The sequence below is a fragment of the Larus michahellis genome, chromosome 3 (genome assembly GCF_964199755.1).
Source record: "Larus michahellis chromosome 3, bLarMic1.1, whole genome shotgun sequence".
NCBI classification, from domain to species: domain Eukaryota; kingdom Metazoa; phylum Chordata; class Aves; order Charadriiformes; family Laridae; genus Larus; species Larus michahellis.
In genome coordinates this window covers 67,456,896-67,470,272 of record NC_133898.1, presented here as the reverse complement: position 1 = coordinate 67,470,272, position 13,377 = coordinate 67,456,896, and positions in this window count along the sequence as shown.

Sequence of the window (13,377 nt, the reverse complement as noted above, 5' to 3'; positions counted from 1 at the left end):
TCACCGCCCTTACTTCTCATTCTTCACTTCTCTCATTTAGCTTAATTCTACTTTTATGCCAGCTATATAAAAGGCAACAGAAAGGGAAACTAACTCCATAGACCAACCCACAGCCATAGAGATCAAAACTAAGTATCATGTGTTGTGTTCTACCCGTAATCATAATATACCTTGTTGATATATATGATATATCATAAGGTACCCATGTTTTTCATTATAAAGTGCTTTGCATGAAACCAGTTTCCACTACAGGTTAAACAGACTAATTCAAACATATTTCTACAAACCCATTTCACTGCCTGTAGAGCAACAACATGCCAGATTATTTAAGCAGAGCCATTTAAAACCCAGTATGTGTTTCAGTTCAGTGGCATTTGTCCCTCCTCTTTTTCTTCCACTTTGGAAAAAATGCATTTGACACCACTCTCAGATGTTAGTATGGCCTCAAGTTTCTTCAGAAAGACTGTACATCTATGTTTTATACAGAAAAATCAACTTGAAGGGAATTAGCTTGCTTATAAACCCTATCTTCAATTAATACTCACTGCCTTTATTGGCAAGTACAGCTTTCCTCTGTTAATGATGAACATAAACTGTTCTATAAATGGCTAGTTTCTGGTGTAATCCACATATCGACAAAACATTGTGGTAATCACAAACAAGAGAATGCTGCTGTTGTGTGCAATGGAAGGAAAAAGAAAAAAATGCAGATCCACTACCACAATTCACATAGTGTTTGGCTCCAGCAGAAGATCAAAGCAAAGAGAGGACATCAGTACTGAGACGAATGAAGCAAAGTTAAGTACACTTCTGAGATCTTCATAGCATCTCTTTTCCAAAGCATTACCAGAAATCATCAACAGGAGAAGGATCATAACTCTACACCAGTGGCTAGCATGGTGTTCCTGACCAAGGCTGGTGAGACAGTCCTTAGACATTGACATCAGCAGGCCTAAGCAGTGGTGCCATGCTCCACCATGAGGTCCTGCACATCTCCCTTGCTTCTGTGCTCCCCTTCAGCAGCCCTGATCCTGCCACTGCCACAAGAAGGACAGGTCGAGTGGTCTCAGGCTGTTACAGCGCAAGATCTCTATTGGAAACAAAATAAAATAATCAAGTTTTAGACCCTCAGAGCATATTTTTATTATAAAAGTAGCAAGCTAACACACTGGTAACATCTAGACCTGCGTGACAGTCGTTACGGTACACTCTCTATAAACCAGGCACTGAGTAAATTCTACTTTCCTTTTCCTGAAAATATGACCTGATATAAACTAGAGCACAATGAAAGAACAGCTGTTTGATATTGCATTTTACGTGTTGCAGGTCAGTGTGTAAGTCAGAAAGCTTATTTTCTAATATATTATGCATAATTTATGCATACCTTATTTTAAATCTAATCTCTAATCAAGATTTTAGAACTACCAGGCAAGGTATACTATAAGCACAAAGTATGTCTGGATACTGTATCCAAGAGCTCCACATGAACAACTTTCTTTAACTAACATCAACTCAAAAAATTTTCACCTCCTTTTAGACCTGTGAAGTAATACAAATATTTTGGCAGCTATCTGGACTCCTTCCAAGCCTGCCCCCCCTGCCACCTCCAAGCAGCTAACCACACAGTTGTCAGAGACATTTATGACTTTGGTTTGTCCAGTTTTGTTTACTACCAGATTTTCAGTTTTACCTGAGACTGAGACACAATACCAAGTGTATTGATTTCCAATAAATGTATTTTCTATCTTTGTTAGAAGATAAAGACTATCGCTAGAATGGCTTGCGTTTAGAGTGAGTATACCCCCTTGGAAAAGCTGAAGACACTTTTTCTTTTCACAACGACAGTCTGCTTCCCTGGCTCAAGCTGTGCCTGGCGCATCTCCCGCTTCCCCAAAGAGGGGAGCATGGAAAGGGCTTCTCTCCGTGAGGCAGCTTGCCATCTCACCCCTGGAAGAGTTCAAGGCCAGGCTGGATGGGGCTTTGAGCAGTCTGGTCTGCTGGGAAGTGTCCCTGCCCGTGGCAGGGGGATTGGAACTAGATGATCTTTAATGTCCCTTCCAGCACAAACCATTCTGTGGTTCTATGATGACGTTTAACATGTGTCTATGACAACATGTCTATGATGACACTGAGAGTCAATCCCCACTTTCTCTAAGACTCAGCTGGTTTGGGTGAATCGGGCACCACCACACCTGGCCACCACTCTGAAGGAGTGGCTGGCTGCCACTGCTGTTGAGCCTGAGGGAATCCCCAGCGACTCCCGTTCGCCCACTCCTGTGCCCCCAGTGCTAGGCCACTCCTTTAATTTAAGGTTTTACGCCTTCATTTAGTAAACTTCCATAAATTACTGTGATTGGACCCAACAATATAAACTCCTCCAACTGGTATTTTTCCAGTTAAGGCAGGTCTGAGCCCTAAATTTTGACAAAACACTGAAGCTGTCTGCACCACCGCAGCACCCCTGACAAGCCTCCCGGCCTGATCGAGGGCAGACCCCGCGCACTGCCTGCGCCCAGGGCTTCCACAACGCCTCGGCCGACGGGCAGCCGCACGCCCGGGCGAGCGAGAGGGGAGGCGCTGCCTGACGCCCGTTCAGGCCAGCATGGCGCGGAGAGACGGGCCCGGCGGCAACGGGACTGAACGGCACCGGGCCGGGCCGGGGCCGGCGGCCCCGCTGCGGCTGGACGGGGGCACCTAGCCGTGCCGCCGCCCCGCCCCGTCTCACCAAGCAGCTAATGGCGAGCCAGCCCGGCGCTGCCAGTCCACCAGAGGGGCGGCGCGGCCGCTGCTTGTACATCTTCCCCTCCCTCCACGCAATTATTAATCCTCTTAATCGACTTTCTCAGCCCCCAACAGTGCCGTCCGCGGTTGGTGGCTGTTGCAGCAAAGGTCCCTACCCCCATGCGTGCCCCGAGCAGCAAAACGGCTGCCGGCGGCTGGCACTTTGGGCTGGCGTGGGATCAGCCGCCATTAACGGTGCAAGGGCTTCCGCCTCCCCCCCACCCCAAACGCGGCTTCTGACTGAGGCCGTCAGGAGATGTTTTCCCGTGTTCCTGCAAATTAGAACAAACTGCCGGAGCCACCCAGCAGTTCGAGGGTCACCACGCAGGACGGGAGCCCAGCCTGTGTCCCCTGCCCTCACACCATCCCCGGGGTGTCTGTGACTGGCAGGTACCCTCAGGAGATGATCTACCTCAGGAGGTCACAGCGTGAGGGAGGCACAAGGCCTTGCAGGCAGCGAAAGGCCAGTGATGTATATGTAGGACGGGGAGTGCTTTCCCCAGCACTGCGGGGAGAGCTTGGGCACCCCAGCAGTTCCCTAGAAAGGGCCACCAAGTACCTACTGAATCATGCGGTTTGCTGCACAGCCGCAAGTACCGCCCAGCACCAGTTTTCATTACCTTAAATCACTAAGCACAAAGCAGCAGCAATCCAGAGGCAGGTTCACGGATCTGGCTTTGGAGAGGGGAGGGAGTCTGGCTTGCAGAGTCATTAGCAAGGATAGCATCTGCAGCTGTCCAAATTTAATCCACAGCTTTCACACATCTGACCCTTAATCTAGCTGTTGGCTGAATCAAGGGCACAGAAGCAAATTAGTAGTAGTCCTTTCAGTTTAAGGACACGAACTAGAAGAGAAGGCCTTTCTTTAAAGCCACAGTCTGTTCACCAGAGGAAGTTCCCTCTAAACCTACTTTACAGTTTCTTCTTGAAGGCCTCCTCTGGTTCTACTCCTCATACCACTTAGAAAGTTACAACTTAAATACAGGTTGCACTGAAGAACAAATGTCAATAGGACAATTTCTGTAGCATGTAAAGCAACCGGCACCTGCTTTATTACAAGCATTTTGAGAGGATTTCCATGGCTATTTTCCATACTATACAAGGTCTTTCTTCAGCTTTGATGTAGCTCCCTGAACAACATTTTTTTCCTAGCACAGGATTATGAAGGCAAGGATCCTTCCAGCAGAAGGAATGACTACTGTTCTGGGTCACAGTCAATAAAACCACAACAAATATTTAAATGTAGCTTAACACTCTGTACTTACCAAAACACCTGTAACAAACAGCACCCTGAAAAGCCATGGGAAAGCAAGGTCCAGCTCTGGTCCAGCATTACGGATGTCTTCAGATGCAACTGCCACCTTCATTGAGCTTTTCAAAGCTCATATCAAAACTAACTTCGCGTCTTAATAAGATTTAACCTGTTTTTTGCAGAGCAGTCAAGGAGTTCCCAGGATTTAAAGCAATGAACCCTTAAGTAATCATTATGCAGCCAAAATTTAATTTTCTTGGCTACTTTCAATTAGATGCTCCTGCTGCTCTTGACTTCCTTGAGAATTACTTAGCTCCTGCCACCTGGCCTAGCCTTTCCAATCCCACAGGCAGCTGTGGATTTTTCTTGTGCATATCTGTGAGTAAATTTAACTCTTTGCAGTCCTCAGAGAGGAGAAAACAACTGAGACTAATAAATACCTTCTAGGGATAGGAACACTCTTTTTGTCAGGTCTGTAAAGTGCTTGGCCCACAGAGAGCTGCCCCCATTCCTAACAGGCTTGCTACAAAAGAAACAACGTTCAGACGACCTTCCTTTGGTCACAGTGCTAGGAGCCTACTACATAGCTGAGGAGAAAGGTGTGCTGGGTAGCAAGGTTTCCTCAGGAAACTAGTCTAATGTAATATGAAGAAAGACCCCGTAAATACAATGAGCAGCGTTATTGCAGCATGCACTGTGCGAAGCAGCAGAGAGTCCAACAAGATGCAAAAAAAGGCATTTGTACTTTGTTGCCTGCAGAACAGTGAAGTTATATTGGATTTTTTTTGTGTGGTACTACTGCCCTCTGTACAGAATTGAAAGAGCAAATGCAGCCTTTGAACAAGTCACCAAGTTAGATGCTTTCTTGAACTCTGTGCTCTTTAGCTGATCTACTGGAGTTTCTATGTGCCATTCAGCTGTTCTTACTTACCTGGTCTTCTAAAATAATGAAAATACAGATGGTGCCCCTGTGAGCCTGGTGTGCATCCACTTTGTGTCCACCTTTGCAGTCTCCTGTTAATTCCAGGGTCATGGAATTAATCTGTTGGATATCTTCGCTGAAGAAACAGCAGAAATGAGTGTGTCTGCCAGGTGTGGATTAATTTATGCAGTGCTGCCAAGTGGTTTGTGTCCCTATAATTCAGAGGGAATCTCCAGAATAATAAAGTTAGTAAACTAGTACCTACTTTCCTGTATTAGGGAACTGAGTTTTCATTTTCACCAACTAAACCATGCACTGCCTAGGGCCAAAACCTGGTCTGAATTAGCCTGTAATACAGCAAAAGTAATTTTCTTACAATAAGCATTCACTGAGGTGATTCTTATGCAAAACCCCACATTTTTCTTTTTTTTCCTTACAAAGGCCACAATTTCTGTAGATTATATCACATCAGATTACATATTACTTTCTATAATAACACATTTTCCCTACTTGGTTCTGTGAGTTGGAACAGGCAGGCCGCAGGAACAACCGCAAAACCACGGATGAAATGCAAAGAGTACATTAATTTTCATTACCTGGCCAACCGGGGGACCCCAAAGCAGCACCCAGACAAAGGCACACAAGCGGGGATGCAGCCACTGCAGATCTCAGTCCATGCTAGAGGATCACCAAACCTCCTGTTCCTGCCAGTATATCAGGGATTCAAGCTGGCGTGGTTTTCCACCGTGCTTTGATCTTTCTGACAGCAGGGCAGGAACCTCAAGCATGTTCAATAAGGTGCCTCTGAGTCCATCACAGGCCTGTGTTATCTAAGTGCAGGTGTTCTACCTGTCAAGCACGCAAGACTAAACAACAATTAGTGTGATACATGTGTTTTTCGACACCTTCAGCTGCGAGTCACTTGAGCGTGTTTACAATCCTCCTCGCCCATCTTCCGTTGTTATCCCATATTCCACCCCCTCGCTCAGGGACCATTTCTGCTAGGGCTGGCGAAGCTGCAGGTGTCCACTTGGGCTTGCAGGGTGTAGGCCAGGGTAATTTACAGAGGTACGTAATAAACACTTAAGAAAAAGGAATAAACATATCCCTACAATAAATGCTTTGACTCAGATGTCCTACCCACCCTCTCAGGGAATTAAACTGCTCAGCCAGCCAGGCACCACCAGTAGATTGTTTCATTTGATGCATTAAGTCCTGGGGATGTTAAATGTCGTCCTCTAGGCTGGCTGATTCATCAGTTATGTTGCTGCAACACACGCCTTCAAAATCGGAGCAGGGTTTATGGTGTCAAAGAAGGAGATAGTCCACCACTAATCAATTTCGTAGTGCTCCTTGGCACACAACCATTACCTACTCAGAAAAAATAACAATGAGGAATGTTACTATCAAAAGCACTTAGCATAGTATAATTCTGTGATACAGCTGCTGGGGTTGACGTGCCACTGAAACAAGTGTCAAAAGGTCTGCAGCTGTTAATCCTCCCTCAATACAAAAGGCAGGTGAGTTAGTTACAGTAGAGACTTAACCAAATCTAAGTATTTACATGTTGCTCTTGCAGACAGGTATCCAGGGCATGTGCTTGTAGTACAAGACTACAAAGCATGATGAGCCAGCCTGTGAGAGGGGAGGAAAAGAGGAGTGTCATCTCCTTCCAGTAATACATACGTGTTGCTCCAGTGCCTTCAGCTAATATTACTCTGGGTTTGATAACCTGTCGTGGGGTAATTGCCCACACAGATTGGAGAGCTATGGCTTGTGTTTTTTCAGATTGACCTTCAATTTGATGTTGGGTTTGCGACAGTAATAACACCGTTCCAATGCTGTCCCCTCTAGATAAGGCACAGGTATTCGTCGAAGAAACCTGAAATGAAAGAACTCGAGAATCTGATATTAATAAAGGATGTAAAATAAGAGAAGTTGGGATATAATATAGAGTGGAGCCTTGTAATGTGTTGGACCAAAATCCTACAGGTTTTTTCTGATTTTTCAGCCCACTCATCCACCTTGATGCCCATGAGACTATATCATCTAGAATTATTACTTCTAATTCAAATGGATATCCTTGCCTAGGAGTGTATAATTGCAAATGCTCAATCAAAGCATTTGTGCAGGCATCAAAGGCTTCTTGTTGTTACTTGGTGTCACAGGCGGAGTGATTAACTTTACTTGTAAAAGAGAAGTAGTGAAATATTTATTAACATAAAACAGTGATTTAACAAAGTTAGTAGTGAATGTGACAGTGTTTTACGAGATTAGATGCCAGGGTACACTTGATTATTTACTGCATAGAGGCCAGGGTCAGAGAAGCTGTCAGGGAGACCCTCGCGTTGAGTCTCGAGGTTCAGAAAGGACCCCCTTGCTTTCTAAACTCCTTCTCAGAGGGGAGTCTAGGTGCAGCTGGATCCAATCCTAGTCCCAGACTTGGTCAATGGTTTATGTCTAAAGGATTATATATGCGCAATCAATCCTTCATATCACTTAGCTAAGATTTCAAAGTTTAGCATGCTATTAGTCACTTACCGAGAATCTGTTGCGGCAAGGAATCTCTCAGCCTCAAGAAGTAGAACCTTAAGCGAGCGTCCCCACTCAAGGGGAGATCCCAACATGCGGCCTGCTGCCGTGCAGGAGAGCTCAAAGGGGCTCTTGGGCTGTCCACTATTTATAGAGTAAGATAATTGACCTGTAGTCATATTCGCAAGGAAACAAAATATCTAGGTTCCCACTCCAGACAGTGTTTTGACTATGTTGTCAGCCATCCCCCACAGTTCAAGTGCAACTCATAACAACTCCTGCTGATGGCCACGGCTTGAGCAGGAGCCGGGGGGGGCGTGAGAGGGGGAAAAGGGGAGAGCACACCACCACACTCCACCCCGTGACTGTAGTCAATTCATCTTACCTTCACAGAGTGGTGGTACGGTCACCTCTTGCCTCTGTGCCATAAATAGTATGCTAATAGTTTGTGCACGTAGAGGTTCACGGTAAGTAGACAGTAAAGCACTGCTATTTGTTATTTGTTAATTTGTATGTTTTGGGTGGTTGAAGCTGAGTTATTTGTTTGCTCAAGTACCAAACCTTTATATAAAACATAACTGTAAGCAACAAACATATTAAAATTAGAACTAGCAAGATCACAACTGGGTGAAGCATACAATTAAACAGTCCCGTTGCTGTTGGTGACCATCCAAGAAGAATTTCCCATCAATGTTGTTCTCCATCCTTCTTCACTCTTTCAAAGACACAGTGTATCTCTTCTGTATCACGCTGAACAGTAATTAGAGTTTTGTGTCCGTTATTTCGGATTTGTTCTAGCAGCTGACACAGGTCATCATGTTGTAGTAGTTCACCGATCTAAGATTCATTCGGGTAGGGGTAGGCAACAAATCTTGAATCAATGTATAATTAGATTGTAGCAATTGATAAGACGTAACAGGAGCTGAATAATTGAAGTCACATCCCATAATTTTAGTAAAGTTACAAACACAAACATTTGAATGATTACTTGTATCTACAGTAACATTATCTACGAATATAGTATTATAAAGGGTTCTCATACAAACACATCCTTTTCCAATATATATAGGTACAGGTTCAGGATTTTCATCGAGATGTATTTCAAAATGACAAACATTCTGTGTAGTGGCAAGACAAACATCTTGGGCTTTGATGGTGTTACTCTCACAAATAAATCCTTGTTGTTCTCGTAGAAGGCATGCATTAACATCAACGGTCTGCCATTTGCTCCCATTCCATTGGGCCCACACTCTATGTTGTCATGGACAGAGTATAGTTCCATTGTGATTTAATCCTAGTGCAATGATTGGGTATATGATGTATACCGAAGCATTGCGTATTGTTAGGACAAAAGCTGTGGCCTTGTTGTTGATGGGGTTATAAGTAAAACTAACTAAATACCACCAGGATTGAAATTCCCTTTCAAATTCAGTTGCATTATCCCAGATTACTTTTCGAATTTCAGTGGGTAAGGTACCTTGGTCCGCTGCCAAACAACTTTCTTCCAAGTTAATTTTTGCAGAGGGCACATTAATATCTCCAGATGTGGGGTAAAAGTTCTCCAGTACCCTAAAAGTCCCAAAAAGGTTTGTAACTGTTTTACTGTGATTGGTACAAGAAATCACTGGACTGTTTGCTGTACCTTATTTGGTATTTCTATAATCTGTCCATGCCAAACTATTCCCCAAAATTTTACAGTAGTACTAGGGCCCTGTATTTTCTTTGGATTAATTGCCCAGCCTTCATCCTGTAAATGCGCTTTCAGCAATTTGGCAGCTGCTTCTATTTCTTGTTATGACTCTGCCATAATCAATAGATCATCAATCTGATGGTAAACAGTAACGGTACCTGGCCATAGTGCTTCCTCAGCTGCCATCATTTGGTGGCTAAAGGAGGGACTGTGCTTGTATCCCTGAGGCAATACTTGGAAAGTATATTGCTTTTGTTGCCAGGTAAAGGCAAACTGGTTTTGGCTTTCTGAAGCAATGGCTATTGAAAAGAAAGCATTAGCAAGATCTGTCACCGCCTTCCAGGGTTGTAAATTTTATTTTTGCTAATTTTTTTCTCTAAGAGTAACCATGTCTGGTACCGTAACTGCAAGTGTGTGTGGGGAGGGGGGTGGGGGGGTGACTTTATGCAATTCTCTATAATCTACAGTCATTCTCAAAGTGCAGTCTGGTTTTTGAACAGGCCAAATAGGATTATTAAAAAGCAGTCATGGTTTCCTTAATGATTCCCACTTGTTGAAGTGCCTGAATGTTTTGAGTAATTTCCTCTTCCCCCCCGAATACGATATTGCTTTACATTTACCACCTTGCCAGGCACAGGCAGCACAATGGGATCCCACTTTGGGAATCCACAGTGGTAGATCAAATAGTGAATCCCGCTTGTGAAGTCCCGAAGCAGAAGTGACCATTTAAAGTTTCAACTGTTCATCCTGCCAGCACAGCAATACCCAAAATCTATCCTTTTATCGTGGCAATCGACACTGTCGTGGTAAATGGAGTGGCATTTCCTAATGTTAAGGTAACCTTAGCTTGGGCCGCAGGGGTTGGATTTCCCCTTAATCCACAGAACTGTGATGTGGTTTCTTTATTATTAATATTACTATGTAATACAGTAACCTCAGCTAACACGTGTAAAATCCCCCCAGATCCCCTTTACAGTTAAAGGAACATAGGGCTGTCAGTCCCCCTCGTGGTAAGAGGCTACAATGGCAGCAGTTTTGGGGGGACCTGCCAAACCTTCATTTCTGCTGTTTTGGCATTTGCCAGGCGGCAGGCAGGATGGAGGGGGGCTGCGGAGTTGGCGGCGGGGCCGGGGGCAGTTGGTTTTTTTGCGTAGGTGCTAATTTTTGCCATCGGCGAAACATTTCTGATGTTGTGATCCCATTTATTTCTGATCGTGGGACACCGGCTTGTAAAAGATCATTCCACATTTGTTTCCTTGTCACCTGTGACATACCCCTTTTGGTTTTGCCGGCTTTCCTTGATCCGACACCCACACAGATGGTTCCAAAGCTACAGCCCCAATTTCACTCAAGATATTTGCTAGGGCGCCTGCATTACTAGTAACATTTATGACTGCTGGTGTAATCAAGGGTGCTAGCGAGGCAGGCGCTCCTCTCAAAAGTCGCATTTTCATAACTCTCGTTACTGTTACCCTGTCTGGATTGGATCCCATAATCAACGCATGAGCCATTCCCATCTGCCGCACTAAATGAATACCCTCCTCTGTTGTAGACCATTTTCCAAGGAACAACACTAATTCGACAGGTTTGGCATATGCTGTTAAAACTGCTGCACACAACCATTGATACAGCGTAGATGCAATAATATCTTGCCCATCAGGATCTCTGATATTTTGCAACTGAACATATCCTCGTTGTATCTGATCATCATGGGTTATAGGGCTTAATAGATCTTTTTCACTCACTGATAAATGGATAGATGCAGCTCCAGTATCCCAAGCTCGCAAAATCCATGCCAGTATGTCTTCCCCACTCTTTTGCTGAAAGAACTCTGAAAATTCCCTTAACTCTTTCAGAGTGTAAGTAGGCGTGACTTGCCCTCCCCCATCCGCTTGTTCCTGCTGCCTCTGCACTTGTATGGCGGGTCCTGCCTCTACCACCTCCCTGCCCCCTAAATCCAACTTGAACTCAACCTCAGAGTCTGAGGATTCACTCCAGATCTTTCCATCCTATTCCTCAGGATCCCACGAAGGTTTTGTGGTGAGAGCACGAACGTGGGCAATCGAAACCTTACTTTTTCCATACCTGTCCCTTCGTGTATTAGCAATACGCACTACCAAACACTCTGCCTGAGTAGTAATCACTCTTTGTGTGATCGCCTTTGCATCTTGTAAAGTCCTGACTTCCTTTTCCAGTTCTCTCATTTTACTCCGTAATGCTATAACTTCACGATCAAGAGCTCTAAGCCCGGTAACTAATAACCATCCCAATCTCCCTGCTAACATGCGAGAGGACTCTGATGCCGCTTTCCATGGCAACTCACACATAGCCATTTCAATTGTCTGGGGGGTAACCATTGCCCCGTCATCTATTTCAGGCCATGCATCTGGTGGAGCCCATGTAGCCAGGAAAGTGGCCACGGGGGTCCAGCGCTCAGTACTGGGCCATCACGGAATACGGAAAGTCACCGTCGTGCCCTTTCCAGTCCCCAGCTTTTTTGCCAGCCAGGGCATGGCTGTTCCTCAGTCCTGTCGACTACCCCAAAATGTGTGAGCCAGCACAGGCAGGACACGGGAACGACCACAAAACCGCGGATGAAATGCAAAGAGTAAATTGATTTTTGTTACCTGGCTAAGTGGGGAATCTCGCAAGCAGCACCGGGGCAGAGGCACACAAGCCGGGACGCAGGCACCGTGGAGTTCGGTCCATGCTAGAGGATCGCCGAACCTGCTGTTTTCACTCGTGTTATCAGGGATTCACGCAGGCGTAGTTTACCACCGTGCTTTGATCTTTCCGACAGCAGGGCAGGAATCTCAAGCATGTCTGATAGGGTCCCTCTGAGTCTTTCACAGGCCTGTGTTATCTAAACACAGATGTCCTACTTGTCAAGCACACAAGGCTAAACAACAAGCAGTGAGATATATGTGTTTTTCTACAATGCAGGTGCAGGTCACTTGCGTGTGTTTATAATCCTCCTCCTCAGTCTTCCATTATTATCCTACATTGGGTGTTCATATATCACAATAAAAGCAGTGCCAACAGAAGCTGGGGAGGAGAGGAAAAAACTCGAGTACTTTGCAAACATGAAGGAAACAAACTGAATTCCAGATTCCGGTGTCTTCTCAGAGTTAGAGACTGCTGAAAAGTGCAATTGAAGACTACCAGGATCTTTTCTGTTGTTTTCAGTGTTCCCAATTAGACCCTTTTTGATGGAATTCTGCTTTTCCAGGTAGCGCCTCTCAGGACATCAAGTTCTTGAGAAGTGCAAATCAAGATGTGTGGCCACTTATCTTACCAGTTTGTTCATTGAAAGGCTGTTTAATAATGCGCCGTCTTTTGTCCCAGGGCCGCCTCTCTTCACAGATATTTAGGAAACCCAGACATTTGCAGGTGAAGTGAGCACAGTAAAATAGAATGTAGGCAATAATAATAAAATAGACTGTAGACCTTCCAAGGTGTAGGCTAACAGGCTGTAGGAGAGGCTCCCGCACTCTGGCCACAAACCACAACTTGATGTTGGGTGCTGGTGGCAGAGACATCTCCCACCATGCATTTAAGTGCACGCTGTGAGCGCTCGTCCGTATTGTTACTAAAATGGTGCCACCGCTATCCGTAGCTGTTTTGCTGTCCTTTTGTGAGTGCGAGGGCAAGGCAGGTGGCTAAGGACACAGAGCAAAGTTTCCAGTCTGTGGGAACTGGGTGTGAAACGGGACGGTGGGTGAGAGCTTGGAGGTCAGGGTCAGTCTCCGGAGTTCTGCTGGAGGAGAATGAAAAGGCGGCATCTGGGATTGTGATTAAGGAAAGCAGGCATTCTAAGAGAAGGGAAAGGTAGAGAAAGAAATGCCAAGCATCGAAGGGTTGTCGGACAGTGTTATTGCAGGTGAGAGAAAGGTAGGTGCAGGCAATGCTCCTCTGAACCCACAGTCTAGCAAACTAAGAGGTTTCAGCTGTCTGTAATAACTGAAGAGCCCACAAGGCCAGAGGCCCCCATGCTGCCATGTATGCACGTGGACTGGCACAGAGGCAGGAGCTGCTGCCACTGACAGTATTTTCCCAGACAGATGAACTTTGGAAGCTCATGGTCTACAGACTAGGGCATAACGGGCAGTCAAGCTTAGACTCCCTTCGTATTTATTATTCTTGGCAGGCCTTTTGGATGATATACCGTTATCACCATGAAGTCTTGATGCCAGCAAGATG